Source organism: Halyomorpha halys, unplaced genomic scaffold, assembly GCF_000696795.3.
Source record: "Halyomorpha halys isolate HHAL.00 unplaced genomic scaffold, Hhal_1.1 Scaffold1644.1, whole genome shotgun sequence".
Taxonomy (NCBI): domain Eukaryota; kingdom Metazoa; phylum Arthropoda; class Insecta; order Hemiptera; family Pentatomidae; genus Halyomorpha; species Halyomorpha halys.
The window spans coordinates 53,061-70,608 of NW_027112225.1; the positions used below are offsets into that span (position 1 = coordinate 53,061).

The following is a 17,548-nucleotide window of genomic DNA, read 5'->3' on the forward strand; positions in this document are numbered from 1 at the left end:
CTCAGTCACGGGTTTTTCTCCTTTTGAGATTATTTTTGGACTACGTGGACGTCGTAGGAATTACCATGATACAGCAACTGAGGAGAGTAATATTGCCGTTAATTGCATGCAACAAAGGAAGATATGGGCCAGAGTCAGGGACAAGATTGGGAAGGAGAAACGCAAAAGTTAGAGTTAGATCTTTTTCCTTCTTCTCTTTTTTGACATTGTGCTTTCGCCAATACTTAACTTATATATATATAAAGTTATTAACTTATTAGCTCTAAGGAGAATTAAGAGGTTAAATAAAGCAGTGTTATTTCTTTATATCTTTTAATTTTGTCATAGTCTACAATCATTCCTCCCTTCGAAAGCTTATTAGGATTCAGGAGGGGCCGGCGGGATTATAGGGGGTACGGTAGCGAATAAGCATAAGATTGTTCTCAACGACATGGCTTCAAGCAAGTTATGGTACAAAGTAAAAAAGAAAACTGCGTAGAACGAAATCAAATGCTTGACGGCGCAATTTGAACCTCCAGGATATTATGGGAGATCGAGACAAGAACAGTATATTACCGTTTGATAGGGACAAATAGAACAAAAGAGCTACAGAAATATGAGGGAACATTCAGGGCGATTGTGATAAGGGAACACAATTTAGTTGCCAGAGCATTAACGAATCCAAGAAGAGAATTGTTCATATCAAACAGCTGAAGCTTCCCATGGTAAGAAAATCGTAGTAAATTGGAGTCTCCTCGCTGAGTTCTTTACATTTAATTTTTCTTTTTGTATGTGATGTGTACAAGGGTGCTACGAAAAGGTGTGTAATTAAGTAGTTTCAGTAGGTAGTATGTATAGTGATATTTTTGTTTTATTTTTTTGTATGAGAGGACGTCTATAGTGTTTGTATATAGTTTTAGTAATTAGTGTATATAGAAGTTTTTTTGTTTTGTTTTTTTTATTAACAGAGGAAATATTTAATGCTTGAGTATAGTTTCGGAGATTAGTATGTTGACCTGAAATTAGTTTTTTGTATTTTTTTTAGAAGAGATGTGCATCTCATGTTTTTGTTTTATTTCTTCCTTGCAGGTACTAATGAACAATTTTAGTTTTAGTTTTATCTGTGGTTGTTTTGTATCTATATATATAACGTTACGAGTGGGTAAAAAATAAAAAGTAAAAGGTAGAAAATACTTAGAGGAAGAAAGCGTGTGAGAGAGTGACAACAAATGGTTTTTGGAAAATGTTAAAAATATATATATGTACAAGGATGACGAAGTACCGGAAGATGACAAAGTGTCATGAGCATTCAACAACAGTGAAAACGAGGAAACGTAACGTTTCCTTTTAAAAACACTTATTCATTCTTGTAACGTCTATTTTAATCCGGAGTTTGGCCGTTCTCGGCGCAGAATACCACTTGGCGGTTAGATTTCAAGCCAACAGGTTCGTTTTATTCTCTTTTCTTTCCCTATCATTATATTCCTGTTCTAACAACAGTTTTAATTACTCTATTTTTCTTCGTTTTAAAACTTATTTAAGGAGAGAATCACCATTAATAATTTTAACTTCGTACGAAAAGTTGTTTTTGAGATTCAATAATTAATGAGCCAGTGATTGAGTGGTTACAAAAACAGGGAGGCAGATAATTTTATCACAATCCGAGATAAGGTGTTAAAATGGGTTTCTATGGGAATTTGCTAAAAATAGTCTAAAATTAACATCTATGTTAATATATATTTGTCAGATCATCAGAGTGGCTATATTGTTCTAGGAGATGTATATTTTTTGAACTATCCAAAAAACTATTTATTTTTAATTTTTTCGTAATCCAGCCGTATTGGATACCTACAGCATAATGGAAACCACTATTTATAATTTAACATCATCGGCACTTCCGTTTTTTGAAATACAGTGATCCATGGTTACAATAAATTAAAAACCAGTTTTATTCCATAGATACTTTGTGTTGAGAAAATGTTATGATTTGACAAAAATTATATAAGTGAAATACTCAGTTCATCCAGTTTTCTATTTCGGGTTTTGGCATCAACATTTAAATTTTCAAAATTTATTCAGAGCATATTTCTTGGTCTGAATACTTAAACTTTTCAAATCAGACATCCTTATAGTTTATCGAGTTGTAGAGTTCACCTTGTGTAAAAAAAAAAATCCATCCTTGAGAATCGTTAGCTACCCTTGGTACACAAAATTTATGTCCTCGCTACGATTTAAAAGTTCCTACAAACTAAAAACTGTTATTTTTATTCAGTTTAGCTAGCCAGAATCTCTGCCGAACGCTCCCCGATAAAGACCTAAAAATCAGGTCGAAACGTCGGCACGAAGAAATAATTTTGTACCTTTTTTGCTGACCGTACCCTGACTATCTTCTAACTTAAAAACTAATATAATTTAAAAAAACAACAACATATAATGTGGAAACGATAGTTTTCTACTACCTATGAAATAATAATATTGAAATAGGCAGTTAATTATGATAATAATTTAATTTAATTTAGTACACGAAAAGAACGTGTGGAACCGAAATAAAACATTTTTTTGATCAGTTTTCCTGCTTTTAGCTGTATTATGTAATTGTATTATCCAATTCATTGTACCAAACACTATGAAGAGGATGTTATCTAAAGTCACGTTCATATGCAGTACGTTGTAATTTTAAATGTGTGAATTATAAATTTATTTAGTGGTCAGAGATTCCTTCGTGGAGTGCAGTTTGACTCAGCGCCAAGTTCTATCATGCATTGCTTTAAAGCCATTGCCAGGCATCTCTTTGTTCTTCGTCAGACCTGGAGCCTCCTACAGCTGAGTTTCAATGAGAGCTGAAATTTTAGAGTACAAGAGAGAGAGCGAGAGAAATACTTTATTTATCTATGCTGCCTAAATACATTAGGGTGCTATCTCACACAGCATACTTATCAATCCGTAATCGGACATATATAAATTACACATACATGGTATACTCAGAAAAAAAAGAGATACGATAATAAGATATAGTAAACAATTTTTTCCCCCCTACAGTTTCCTTTTACAATCCATTTCGGTCTGTACAACAAATACAAATGTTTCATTCATTCTTATTTTTCTTTCTCATTTCTGCTCCTCCAATTTCACAATTTTTCAATTCACCCGATCAACAAATTCGCTCTCCGGAACTCACCCTCCTAGATCCTCTTGAGTGACCCGCTAAACAAATTCAATATTAGACGGTAATGTGAGATCAGACCATCATTCATAGTCACAGCAGTAGATCAGTTTACCAAGAACAAACAAATAGATACATTTTACGAGAATAAGACTAACACATAGAATAAAAGGAAAAAATAATAATAAACCGGTTACAGGAAACACTTGAATGGATAAATATGTTTAAAATAGCACCATGCAATATGTCTTAATTACCTAAACTAGTCTGCGGACCATCTGTGAGCCGCGAAAGAGTCATGAAATGGACAGCGGGAGGTTCTGCAGCATATTTTTTTAGAAATGTATTGTTAGAACTACTTTATTAATTGTTGTTCCTGAGTTTAGTGTTAGCTGAAAGGTTTTTAACAGGCAAATGAATAATAAAAGTGATTCAAAATGCACTTTTAAGTAACCTGATTAATTATTTTTCAAGGGGGCCGCTTTTGCAGCTAGTTGAGGGTAAGTTTGGGCCCTCGTATATGGTTCAATTTCCGGCTTAGTGGTTCGCAGACTCCTCGGGGTTGGGAATTATTGATCTAGACTAGTAGTAGTAATCCTTTTAGCTCCAATGGGCTTGCTAAGGGCCATTACGAATTCTTGCCACTCATCTCGATCAGTTGCCAAATGTTTCAAATCTCCCCACTGCCGTCTCGGCTGGTTCACCTCCCTTAGCACTGATTGCTTCCACGTGCTACAGGGTCGTCTTTGCTTCCAACCACACTGTAGATTCCAGTCAAGTGCCTGATTCTCTATAGCTCTGTCATGCTTTAATCCACTTATCAGTATCTTATTATTATCTTTTCTTGATTATTCCTACAATTAGCTTAAGTTTAGTAGTTGATCTTAATTCTCCATTAGAAACTATATCAGAAATTTGGATGCCAAGAATTCTTCTCAAGCATCTATTAACAATACTTGTAGTTTTCCCATTGTTATTTTAGTGACCCTTCAAGTTTCGGGTAATATAACAGCACTGAGAGTTCATTTGATTTAGTATCTTAGGTATTCTAAGAGATGCTCTCTGTAAATGGCCCGAGTGGTCGAAACACTTATACTAATAAGAGATGCTCTTCCAAACCGAATAAATGCTCCGTTTTCTTTGCACAAACCGTTCTTTTCATTCTCATTTTTTTTTTCGTCTTCACTTAATATACTCTTTTGATACAGGAATGAATCAATTATTTCGATAGGCTCCTATTTTACAACCTGCAACATATGCAACTTAGCTGTTTATTCTCATTAAGGACAGGCCCTACTTTGCAGAATTTTCTTTTAATAATCTTTTCAATGTGCACTCCATGTTTTAGAAGCGTTTTGCCAGGAGACAAATATCATCAGAAAACTCCAAGTCTTCTAATTGGTCAGTAATGCTCCACTGTATTCCTCTCTTTCTATTTTATAAGGTTGTACACATTGCAACAACAAATAAAGTGGGAGACAAAACACATCATTGGCATACTCCAGTTGTGGTTTTAATAATTGTCTCAAAATGTTTGCCTTCATTAAGAAACTGGTACTCGAAGACTTCATACAATATTTTTATAATAATTTCCTGAATAACTGAATAAGTAATTCCCTGGTTTCCTTACTTCGCTGGCAATCGCCATATTATTTCCCTATTGATCTAGTTGAAAGCTTTTTTTTTTAGTCTATAAAGATTATTTATAAGATGTTTTGATATTCCTTACTTTGTTCTGTATAATGCGCGTGGAATTTATAAGATCGATACAGCTCTCACAGCCTCTGAAGCCAGTCTGCTTTTTCCTTAACATTCCGTCAATAGAATTTGCAATCATATGCTTTATTATTGTTGTAAGAACTTTACTTGGCACAAAGAGTGATGTTATTCCTACCATTCAATTAAATATATCTCATTTTTTGGAAACCTTCACAATTATTCCCTTCCGCCAATCAGTAGGAATCTCTTCTTTATCTCATATGCAGATATATATACTAATCCTAGACCAACGCCCTTAATTTTAAAGTAAATTATATTAACATTTTAAAAAATTAACAAACAGGCTTGTCTCGTGTAAGCCTTTCAGGTTTTTGGGGCTCAAATGTTCAATACTATGTTTTAGGTCTGTTTTGCTGCTTTGCTTCACCTCCTCCTCCCCGCAATATAAGATACTTGTCCTACCGAGTCGTATAGCATGTTCTGGTGAAGGGTCCTTGAATAAGGAATGAATAAATAAGAGGTGAGGCAGTTAACAGTGATCACGATGAGATAATTTACTTCTCGTTGTCGTGCCGTCTAATTTCCTTTTCCTTTACTTACTCAAGGGATATTCTCTGGAAATTTAAAAATATCCTAAATTCCAGGATTTATCCTATTCTGAAACGCAACCCAAACATTGAAAGTGGATTGGAGTAAACACCTCAAAACGTACTGGCTAAAGAATTACAATAATGGATATTTATGGACTTCTTAATTAACCCTCATCGAACGTCATTTTTGAAAAAAAAAAATTGTAAATCTGAAATTGGCGACGACCCGCATTTTTTGTTAGAAAGTAATGATGCTTTTACAGGTAATATTAACATAAGAAAGTTTTATAAAAGGCATTTTCTAATGGTAAATATTATAAATACTATATTACAAGCGTTATGTAATATTATGGAACATTTTTATACAGACATATGAATACCCCAACATATATCATAATATAAAACATGTCTACTTTGCTTCGATTGTCTTGGAAATAGAAAAGAATTTATCAAAACGATAGAAAATTTACGAGCTCTTAAAATTATCAGGGTTTGACAACTGGAAATAGTTTTAAATTATTGCCAATGAGTTGTAACGTGTGGGACAGCTGCAGAAAATTAATACAATTTAAAAACTATCAGAAGTGCACAATGAGACACAGAGAAGTGCAGTTTAGGTCCCAAAAGTTTCAAACTATGGTTTGAATGCCCATGAAACTGCAGTTAAATTTAAAAATTGAAATTGATTGCAGAGTTTGATCCTATTGAGAGAGACCTAATATGTGCTTAATTATTGACTGGTTTTTCAACAGAGATATTGCCGCTAGTAATTATAAAGAACTAAAAAAAACAAACTTTAAAACACCTTAATTTTTAAGGGAAAAGTTAGTCAAAACTAATTGTCTAAAGAAAGTGTAGAAACATAGCTTATAACCATAACATATGCTTATAACTGGATGCAATAAAAATTATAATTTAATTACCAAAATATCAACGAACGTACCACTTAGAATGTACTGACTCTTATTTGTTAAAGTATTTACTAGATACAGTAATCTAGCAATTTAGATACACTTTTATTTAAAGTGTTTACTAGATTGTCAACAGTCCTAAGAGCGGTTGAGCTGAACACGATTACACTTCCAGGCTGTGCGGGTTCCTAGACATCAGAATTTCAGGGGTTTGATGTATCAAATCGATGCACAGTATGTAATTGAGCCAGTGCAGAACAAAATTAGAAAAAACAAATATTATATTTAAAAGTTTAAAGAGCTATATTCCGTGAAAAAGAAGTGATTGAAATAAGTTTAATGCAATAGCTCAGGTCTGATGAAATCCCCGATAAAATGCGAATGAAGATTGTTGGTTGGGAAAAATTTAAGAATAATCTCGGTAAGTTACAATAAACTACCGAGAAACAAAATGTAAATAATATGAGACTTAATTAATAAGTATGATCAATTATTATAATTAATGTTTTATATCGAAAAATATTTAACTAATCATTGGAAATCATTTCCGGACAGAGAGAAAATCATTGATTCCAGTTAGTTTCATACAGTAATATTTAGCATAAATAAATATAAGAAGAAACCTAAATTCATTATTTTTTTAATAATCTAAATTGCAAAATATTTCTTGAGTGCGTGTTTCTCATGAGTTTATACTGTTAATTAACATCAAGCAATTTTATTCCTAATTATTAAAATAAAATCATTGTTTTTATGTACTTTGCTGATTTTTTACCTTATCTTTACGTTAAAGGCACTAAGAAAATCTTTCTCCAGGTACAAAACAGTATCTCAGGGAGCATGAAAGTCAAATCGGACTATGAAAGTCAGATGGGACAATGATAAAACTCCCTGCCTCCTTTTAGGGTCGGTAACTTTCTTATAAGATCCTACCTCTGGGTATAGAACTTGTGCTGAGTGCTGAGGTTAATTTCAGACAAAGCAGGGAGATTTATTGTCGCGTTAACTGGAATAGGAGTGTTGGAATGCATTGCGGGTAACTGGCATTTTGATTCCATTCTCCTTTAACCTTCGGCACTAAAAAATAAGAAATAAGATTATAACAGTGAAACGTACCGAACCATAATTACTTCCGCACATGTAATGTAACTTATAACGATATAAAAAATTGCTTGAATATAAATGTCCACGAACTCGAAATATCTCAATCACGTGATCGAATCAGGAATGATTGAATTTATTAGTCGTTAATTATTTTAAATACAGCCTTCCATGTTGTCAATGATCTCTTCAATCAGAATTAATTAATTTAAAAAATCGTTATAATCTTCACTTTTCCCAGAAATATTTCAAGCCTTTATTTTATATTGCGGATGAGTTTGAGGTCGGTTACAATTTAGTTGCATTATATATCTCAGAATTAGGGGTTCGAAGAGTAAATTGATTATTACAGTAAAAAATGAAATAAAAAGTACTTAAAATCTGACAAAAGTAAGAAATGACAAGGGTATCAATCTTCAAGAAAATCGAAAATCATTATGCAACATAACACACATTCAATTTTTAAAACAATTTTTTCATGAAATTATAATGAATAATTGATAATTTTGTATCACTACTATATAAAACTGTAGTATTTCACAGCGGCACACTTGATGGGCTAATCAAATTTTATGCATCTTGCCCGGCTAAAAAAATTCGGCTCAATTACCCTTTAAAATTTAAAAGAAGAAAAAAAGAAGTAAAGTAAATGATAGATTATGAATTAAAAACCAAATGCACATTATATATACTTTACATACGAAATCATTAGATACAATCTATGAAGGCTCTTCAACTTCACTTCAAGTTCAGTAGTAATAAATGACCTACTAGAGGTAAATGTAGCTTAATGAGATGATTTTTTTTAAATATACATATAAATGCATCATAATATTTTAAAAATTCAAAATCATGTGAAAATTAAATATTATGAGCATGGCACCTGCATTTGCATGCGGCAACCCTAGCAGAGGCTTATGGAGGCCCAATCTGAGAACCACTGGTCAAAGTCACCAATTTTCTTGTCACGGAAGTGTTCCTACCAAATTACATTTGACTATATTAATAACTGCGATTAGTACTATATAAGTTACTAGTACTATATAGTTGGTAGTTAATGATTAGTAATCGAGATTGATTTGGTTTCACTACTAATTGTAATTTACATTGTCAGTGATTCATTAAATATTCGAAATTATCAATCTAAATTGTAATTTAATTTCCGTTTATTCCAATTACAGTAATTCTAATGGAAATCACTTTTTGATTTCATCAAAAATCATTTGAAAAACAAGCTGTTTCGAGAAATAAAACCACTGTTTTATACTTTGGTCAACAATATTTTTTCTGTTGGTTCTTCAGATCTTGTAGAGCTTTAGCCTACCAAACCTGTCTTCTCGCATTTTTTTATGATCTCCTTCCTGGTCATTTCTAATATCCGGGAGGGGAGGGTTATCTATAGGTGACCAACATATTCTAACCATGATGGGGAGGGGGAGGGTGAAGTTTTACAATTCGAGGGACCACCAAAAATTGAAAAAAGTCCAATCCCGGCCAAATTCGAACCGGTGACGCCAGCAGTTCTCAGATTGCTAAGACCTGCACCTCCTCCACTCCTGCCTGTCTTGACCTAATGCTTTCCAGTTTGCTGCGTGTAGCTCTTCGTAGATTCAGTCTATCCATCTAGTTTTTCATGTAGTTTCTTACCAACTATAATCGCACTCATTGTTGTGTAAGGGCATCCTGATGGATTGCTTGGAGCTACATGTCCCCTATCCATCTTAACCTCCTTGCCTTCTTATCATGAAATATTAACTGACCAGTCTCCGCAAGCAGTTCATTGTTAAATCTTCTCCTCCATGTGTTACAGTTCTGATCCCAGATGTACGGAGATCTATAAATTATATATAAAGAATCAATTTTTAGTTTAAGTTAATAGGTCACTAATTAACTAACACTAAAAATCTATTCTAGTCAACTTGGGTGATTCATTTTTGGGAACTCTTGTTAAACAGTGCTGGCAATAGCTTCTTAAAGGTTGAATATTATTATCTCCACGAGCAACAGTCTTGTCCAATAGTGACTAGCATTTTAAAAATATACTACAAACTGTTTAAGGGTGGTAAGTGAACTCGATTAATCATCAAAAAAAAAAATTACTGGAATCGGACTTACAAATTAATGAATACGGAATTAAACGTCGGACAAGACAAGAACCTGTATCGTTTTTATTTTTTGTTAATTGTTTTCTTCTTCTTACCTCCTTTATTAAATAGATAAATAACATTATTAATATATATATCTAAATATATACAAACGCAATTGGTCCGGTGAAGGCAGGGGTTACGATATTGGCCCAGAAGCCGTTGGCCGGGAGATACAAGAACGAGGAGGGCCGCTCCACTGGGAAGGGGGGTATTGTTTTTATGTAATTTCAAGTTACTTTATAATAAATTTTAAACATTAAAATTTACGAGAAAACTTCTTATTTCCTTTTCAATTTCTTGAAAATTCTGAGTATCGCGGAATCTAAACTAAATTGTGATTGAGAACAACAATGTTCTAAAAATAAACCTTTTAAAATTGTATATGTTCAAATTTTCATGGCAAATGTTCAAATATTTGTTACATCAGGAATAATTTGTTTCAAGGGTTAGAACAGACTTGGAATTAACTAACCTAAACCGAATCCCTAATTAGAAATGTTTGTTTTCGTAATTTAAATTTATCGTAAAAGTGAAAAACAAAAATACTCAGGTTTACAATTTGTGGCAAAAAGTCTAATTGAATTTCTTAATTTGTAGTTCACGTTAAGGCTATCTCGGTAATAGATTCATAGTAATCAATAACACTCATTCTAATTACATCCTCACAATATTATAAAGTATATGGAGAACATCAACAGATTTCTCTGCTGAATGAAAGAGAAGTAGGTCGTTGGAGAGTGCTTAATCAATATTTTTGTTTGTAGGACAGCTGTTGTAAATTTTAAACTATCTAGTGAATGTTGTAGACCAAAAGTAGAATTACATATTTCACGTATTTTAGGAGTGGGGTAGATTGGTGAGTAAGGCGTTGCGTTTGGACTATTACTTGGACCTAGCTGTTGTAAATAATTATTTATTCGTGACCGTAGCCGTGAGCCAACACTGAGTTCAGTAAATTCCCAGCATAAGATGAGTAATATGCTTATAGAGATAAAGTAGGTACTCATGGTTGAGGGAGAAAAAATACGGCGGTTTAGCATGATTATAAACGAATTGCCTTTTTGCACAACTGTAGTTCAAGCAAGGTTGTCAACCCCTTCATGGGTTTTAGCAAATCAATTACTTTATGCCAGTATATACTTGTACTTGCCCAATTAAGAATGACCTCAAGTTAATCCAAGTGAACCTTGAAAAAAGAGGAAGACGATAATGACAATAACAACAATGACAATTTTTAATTAGTTTTGTGAGAACTAAACGTCGAATAACTTTCATAAACTGTTATTCGACTGATTATAATATTCAAGATTACGATATAACTGACAAACTAACTTTTCGCTTCTAAGGAGGAACATTGGTGAAACGGTTAAAAATTTCTAGTACCGACCGTTTAAAGTTTTTTAAATAATCTATTGCAAAAAATGAGACAAAATAGTGTATTGAACTATAATATATCTATGTTTGGATACATATTTTACTTTTATGTGTGTAGTGTATTTATTTATCAGAACAGTATAAGGCACTTAACTTAAAAATCTGTTAATCAATCTAAATTTTTCAATCCCGTTTTCTCAAGACTAAATTTCTGGACTTAACTCCCTTTAAAATAAAAAAATAAAACATTTACAATATTTTGAAGTTATGTGTATATTTTTACCCAAAATTACTATTTATGGTGTTTTTAAATTTACTAACTCATTTCAAGAAATATCTACACTTATGTAATTGCTTCCTAAAATGTGTGATATTTGCGGCAGCGCCATACTCCTTAAATTTGCAACTCTCAAAAGCTAAGAATTCTAGAAGTTAAAGGGATAATAGAATTATTTCTGATAGTTTTCAAGTATTTCTTTTCTGAACTAAGAACCCCCAATAAATTTAATATGTCGATACAAAACAAGTTGAATATCTTCGGTATAATTTAATGCATATACGTACGTTCTCCTAGTAGTTTATTTTTGTACGGTGTGAATCCACTATAACCAATTGAGCTTATCTTTGTTGATAATTTAATTTTTATTTATTCTTTGGTTTTTGTTTGTTTTTCATTAATATTACTCAAAAAGTTAGCATGCCATACATGACATTGTGGTACTGCGTTTGTTTGTTTTGTTTTGTTTCTTCAATATTTCCATGGATGCTAACTGTAACGAGGATACTGTAAGTTGCATTACTTTTTTAGTAAAATTACATGGCAATAACTTTTATAAGTATACAATACAAAATAATACATAATACATAATACAAAATATACTAATCATTAATAACATTGTATTACCAGTCCTTTTTTAGAAGGTCATGAAGCCACCTTCTTTTTCGTCGCCTCAGTGCTTCATCGAGAATCGATTGGGAAGCAAAATTAAAAACTAGTAGTTCAGATTAGGAATGGTATTTATAATAGAGAGAAAATATACATAACTTATGGTCATGTAAATGAACTTTTTAAGATTAACAATGTCATTTAATCGGCCATTATTTATTAATACAACATTCCATTACGTAGCTATAAATTGTGTTACAATACAACCTACACTGCTCCCCTTACAACTGAGCGCTGATGAGGATGTCAGTATATTAATGGCACTTTATTAAATCTATTTGGAAGGCCATACCGACATCCGACAATAGGAGATGATAACAGCTCAGTGCCGATAACAGACGGGGCGCTCACTTCTCGTCAGTTCTTTACGGATTATCACCTGGTGAGTTCTGCCATAAAATAATTATATTGCTTTTATATGTTCTAGTTATACTACAGAATTCCTTAAGCTTTATTTTCAAGTGTTTATCTACAATCATTAATGATTTTTTAAAGCACTTTTTGTCAATTATCATTTAAACAATAAATTCTGCTATCAAGCATGTAGTACAAAATTCATTAAATATTTTTAATTTCAATCATTATTACATCTAAATTACAATTATTCAAACATTTATTTTCACTTTTAAGTGTTTCAGGAATTTTCTTTTCTTAAAAATTCAATTCTTTTGTTAATTAAGTTAATTATAGCGATTATTATTAATAAAATATAAATCAGAATATTTTAAATGATCGTTATAATGTTGAACCGCAATAGAAATAATTATAAATTGTAAATAATAATTAAATAAATTTAAAAGTTAAAAATAAATCGATGATCATTACATTTAATTTATTGTTTTTGAATTCAATATACTATTTTCCTAGTAATACCCAGTTTTCTTGTTTTCAACGTAAATTCCTGTGATCATTATTTATATAACATGAATAAGAAAACTGTGAATAGTTTGCGAGGAAAAGTATGAAAATTGAAAACAAATATTTATTCATATCACAGAATGTCTATGTACATATGGAACTTAACGAAAATTTTTAAATTATTATAAATTAAGTATAATGATTATTGTAATTAACAAGATCTTAAGAAGGACAGTACTGTATATTTAATATCTACCTCCATCATTATATTTCTTTTTCTAAATTTTATTTATAATCACATTTACTTATTGTATTGTATATACAGTTGTGAATTTGAATAAATTTATAATTAAAAACTAACAAATTTATCATCAACAATATATTTTAATCCGTTGAATTAAAGTTTATAATACAAAATAGTTTGTAGCAAAAATATAATTCATTTTTCATTCATTCATTCAACTAAATGAGATGAAAGATTTGTTGACCTGTTGAAAAAAAATTGTTTTTTTCTCTTATCTACTTCTCTCATAGCCGGATTCAATACGGATCCTTGGAGTTTGTTGCACATTCTCTTACAAATGAGCCACTCCGCTCCCGTAATCAACAGAATATGCTAAATAGTTTACATTTTATCTTGGTAAATATATTTTATTGTTTGGATGTTCTAATTGAATACTAGTAAAATAATGAAAATTAATGTCATATGAGAAAATGGCAATACAAATTTTATTTCAAATTTGAAAAATTCTATATGCAAAGTTATCCTTGATGGTTTAAAACTTTATATAAGACGGAATCAAAATATTAAATTAAAATTGCCAAAACCACACGCCATTAAATAGCTTAAAATATTTTATCATTAACTGCATATAATAAGCCAATGAATAATAAGTCGTATTATAATATTAGCATATAGTGATTTGCAAATCGAAAAAATTTTAAATCTGAACTAATCACTAATCATTTTGCAAATTTCATGTTGCAGAAAATCATAGGATTAAAATTTGTATTCGATTCTAAACATCAACTAAATGTATTAGATAGTTGTGTTGATCTAAGTTCATTCATCATCCAATTAAAATTGATTACACTAACGACATTTATCATGGCTAGACGTGGTTCTAATTTTATGGAGCGTTTTTATTTCATTATAATTCTTGCATTTTCAGGCAATTATAAAAATTTCCTTTTCATGTTTATAAATATTTCCCATTTATGTGTCAATTTTTTAACTATTACCTATTGTCTTTAATTGTAGTGATTATAATATTGGTCAAGAAATAACAGTTTTAGTAAGAAGAGCTTTTATCGCTCTTCTGTAGAAATCTTCTAAATTTCCTCTCAAGCTTTTTAATCATCGAAATCCCTTCTTTGAATCTGTATAATTCAATTCTACTCATCTAGCTAAAATGTTCATCATTGGAATGGCTGTGTACATGTGGCGGGAGTTCAATTTTCAATTCCTTCTATGATGTTCAGAGGAAGTTCTGGCCCAACCACCTTGGGTAAGCACTGGGAACTCCTGGAGTTCTGTTATACCTCTCAAATGTGAGAGGAGGGGAAGAAATTGTTGAAGTAAGTGAAATGAATGAAGGCTGGCCTCAGCAAGAACATAAATAAGCATATTTATGGGTTTGATGTTTTGTTTTTTTAAATTGTTATTTTAATATTGTTAGTTCAACTCATTATATATTACTACTGCATTAATTTTTGCCCTGAATTAAACGTTAAAAAAAATTGAATGTTACTAGAAATTGTGTTTAAATTTATCATAGATTTAATTTTTTTTTTTAATAAAAGCAATTTTTTAAGTCATTTTTTCTCTTTAATTTCCTGGTACTTCAAAAATGTTGAATATTAATTAGGGAATGAACACAAAAATCAAATTAATTCATTGTTATAATATTTTCTTTCATCTTTTTTACTATAGTTTTTTTTGTATTGTGGTGGATAGTGATATTCATCAGTAATAAAGTTATTAAAATATAATACCTTATAAATAATTACAGCTTGATAAATATAATCTGAATAATCCTATCTATAACCTGAATATAATCCTTAGACAGGATGTGCTTCGCAATTATAATTACTTTGGGACATTTGGAAATAAGTATTTGAATATGCTTAAAGGTGATTTGTTTTCAATTTATTTATTGCAATTTACAACTATATTTGCACCAAAACACATTAAGTAAATTTAATGTAATATAAAAATGGAGTGATACAGGCATGTAGAGAAACTACCAATTGGTAGCACTCTAATCATATTTTTGCACTAGAAGATCTCGAAGCCATCTTCTTTTCAGGCACCTCGGAGGATTGTCACGAATAGAGGAAGAAACAAGATTAGGGACTAGAGGGTTAGAGAGCTTATAATGGAAGGATTGATATCCTTAACCGGGCTAGATCGGTTAGAAATGGAACATTAAGGTCTTTTACGGATGATTTTATTTGTGACAAGGTAGAGAGCATTGAGGATTTTACGAAGGATTTTGGATTGTAAGGATTGGATACGAGAGTAATTTGAAGGTTTGTGTGATTTAGTATGTTATTGTGTATCAATGGTTGATCGTACATGAATTAGAAGATGGCCAGAGCTGCCATAAAAAAAGAAAAAAAATATTTTCAAACTATTTATTGATGGCCAACGTTTCGATCCACAATGTAGGCATTCTCCAGGACTGCTATGAGGGATAGAGATTGGCATTACCAAACAAATAAATTTTAATTGAAAAATCCTTCTAATGACTTGAGAAGGTTTCGATTTAAATGAAAAAAAAAAGTTTATCTCCAGGCCGGATTCAAGCCGGCGCCAACGCAGTTAGTAGTTTGGACGGCCCATTTTGTCTTACTTAAACCGATTTCAATTTTTGACAATTCAAACGCGTGCAGAATTGTTTCTGTAGTTCGCATGTGTTTATTTTTGTAATTCTACGTCCCTTTCGTAAACGATTGCTCTTAGGGAAAAAATCAGTGAAATTTTAGATAAAGCATCCGATCAATAAACCAATGGATTTATATTTATTCCTGAATGATAGATGATCCTCATTAAATTTCTTAGAGTATTGCATCCGCTGCCTTATCAAATAATAAAATCATAAGAAATAATATTACTTCCTTGTTATATTTTACTTACATCCTTTCCTTTTTTAACAAACCCTTTTCACTTCTTCTTCTTCTTTCCCAACCTCCTTAAGTGCCTTTCAACGTGGGGGAGCCTCTAACCACTTAGTCCACACATCTCGGTCTATGGCAAGCATCTTTATCTGAGCCAGCGTTTTTCCTCTTTCCAGACCTAGCCGTTGGATATGCTACATATAGATAGCTCCTTCTAGGACTGCCTCGTGGTCTCCTACCAGTGGACCTCGCCTCCATTTTCTTGGTACTCTGTCTGCTCCCATTCTACAGACGTCTCCATACCATCGGAGCTGTCGGTGTTCAATTACTGATTTTTCAGAGGGGCTCTGAAGTACTTCTCTTTTTCTTTCATTCCTTATACTATCTCTCCTAGTTTTTCCCAATGTTCTTCGCTAAAATCGCATTTCTGCACCCGTAATCCTCCTAGCACCCTTTTCACAGCATTATTAAAATCATTATAATTTGTTATAAAAAGTTTTTCAATTTAAAACTTACATGAATTTAATTTTTTTATTCATGAATTTCGTCCATGATGCCTTGAGGCAAACATGGTATGGACGATTTTATCGGAATGATAGATTTTTCTTTACCATTTTTTCTCGACCAACAACTCGCATTTTACAACTGAACAATAAGCGAAGCAGGTAGGTCATACTCGCGTCTATTTATAAATCGCATCCGTCTACTGGAGCAAGTTCAAGGCGCAGACGCAGACGGACAGCCTTCCTATTGTTCAATGATCAGCAGGAAACTGGCCAAGGCCTTCCCGGTACTACTTCAGATCTGCCGGTAGTAAAATTTGTATAAATATTGATCAATAGATAAAGTACTTACGACGTTTTAAACAAGTACTTTTGAAGGAAATCAGCGATCTTATCGGAACAACAGTTTCTTTCACGGTGCATTGGACACAATTAATCATGATACGGAAAATGCATTTTTTTAAATTAAAGTCCTGTAGCATAAGATCCAATTAAAAAATAATAATAATAATTCTATACAGCTACAACCCTTGAGTGGTTTGGGGTAATCAATAACCAAATAAATTGTGATTTAGGTTCTGATGCATCTGTTTCCTTAGACTATCTCGCTCAGTATGTTTTGTTTTTATATGAATAAGTCAACACATTTGCTAAAGTTTTGTATGTGCTCTGGATTGTTTTAGCTCTAAATGGATTCTCATTCTATTCAAAATTGAATTATATTACTGGATATCCCGACGATCACACAAGTGCCCACTACTTGAGCCAAGTGTGATTCCTAGCACATGGTGCTCAGTGAAACTAAGAATTATCTTGACATGACTTCAATGATCACCATACTCATGAACTTTATCATGCTGAATCTAGTGTTATCTATAGTATATTTATTTGTAAGAGTAATGCAAAAAACAATGGATTACTTTTTATCTTTATCGGAATTTACGATATGGGATTGGAGAGTTTAGATGCTATCAAAGGTTTATTATTAACTGCGATCACACACGTTTCATTGGCATAAGTAATGAGGATAGTGTTAGGATTGATTGGAATGTCAGCTGTATGGATAGGGTAGAAGAAGAATGTATTTTAAATTTTTATTCTACCATAATGTCAGATTCAATTTTTTTTTTTTTGGAG

General features: G+C 31.9%; 1 protein-coding gene and 1 long non-coding RNA gene across 2 annotated transcripts in view; both read left to right on the plus strand.

The window, feature by feature from the left end:
• Positions 1-5,697, plus strand: part of LOC136796445 (uncharacterized) — a 17,240-nt gene extending 11,543 nt beyond the window's left edge. Inside the window, exons 2-3 of the long non-coding RNA XR_010844169.1 lie at positions 5,265-5,381; positions 5,506-5,697. This is a non-coding gene — a long non-coding RNA (uncharacterized lncRNA). The remainder of the gene's footprint in view (positions 1-5,264; positions 5,382-5,505) is intronic.
• Positions 5,698-12,228: 6,531 nt separating this feature from the next.
• Positions 12,229-17,548, plus strand: part of LOC106690290 (arylalkylamine N-acetyltransferase 1) — a 135,489-nt gene continuing 130,169 nt past the window's right edge. The window contains exon 1 of the mRNA XM_014435665.3: positions 12,229-12,312. The gene's annotated coding sequence lies outside the window, so the exon portion shown is untranslated. The remainder of the gene's footprint in view (positions 12,313-17,548) is intronic.